The sequence below is a fragment of the Penaeus monodon genome, chromosome 15, assembly GCF_015228065.2.
Source record: "Penaeus monodon isolate SGIC_2016 chromosome 15, NSTDA_Pmon_1, whole genome shotgun sequence".
NCBI classification, from domain to species: Eukaryota; Metazoa; Arthropoda; class Malacostraca; order Decapoda; family Penaeidae; genus Penaeus; species Penaeus monodon.
Window position 1 is genome coordinate 11,605,166 of NC_051400.1, and position 420 is coordinate 11,605,585.

The 420-nt window shown below is 34.0% G+C and overlaps 1 protein-coding gene across 1 annotated transcript in view; it reads left to right on the plus strand.

Moving 5' to 3' along the window:
* Positions 1-420, plus strand: part of LOC119581745 (peroxisomal membrane protein PEX14-like) — a gene marked incomplete in the record, with an annotated part of 13,582 nt that overhangs the window by 2,387 nt on the left and 10,775 nt on the right.

Below are 420 nucleotides of genomic sequence, written 5' to 3' on the forward strand. Positions count from 1 at the left end.
AAAAACTATGGTAAAGACAATGAAGAGGACACCAAAACATCACCATGAAAATACTATAGAAAACAAATATTTGAACATAATTATGAAGGCCCATCAACAAAGTTAAGAAAACCTCTGTCATTTATATAATGGTAAGATAGAGGAAGTTGGTTCTGCGTCAGTTGATTGTCACAGAAGGAATCTGCTTAAGCCCAGTCTTGTGGGGGAGGTTTGTTGGCCTTCGCTGAAGTGCAGAGCTCATAGGCTGAGGAGTTAGCTTGTGTGTTCCTTTTCTGAATAAATTACCAAGTTGTTTGAAGTACTTATTGTATGTTTTATTAAAATGTTAATATTGAGAAGATGATATTAAGTTTCACTTTCTTTTACACATAAAGGTTGTTATTTCAGAGGTAAGAGGAACTCTTCCTCAATATTTAATTT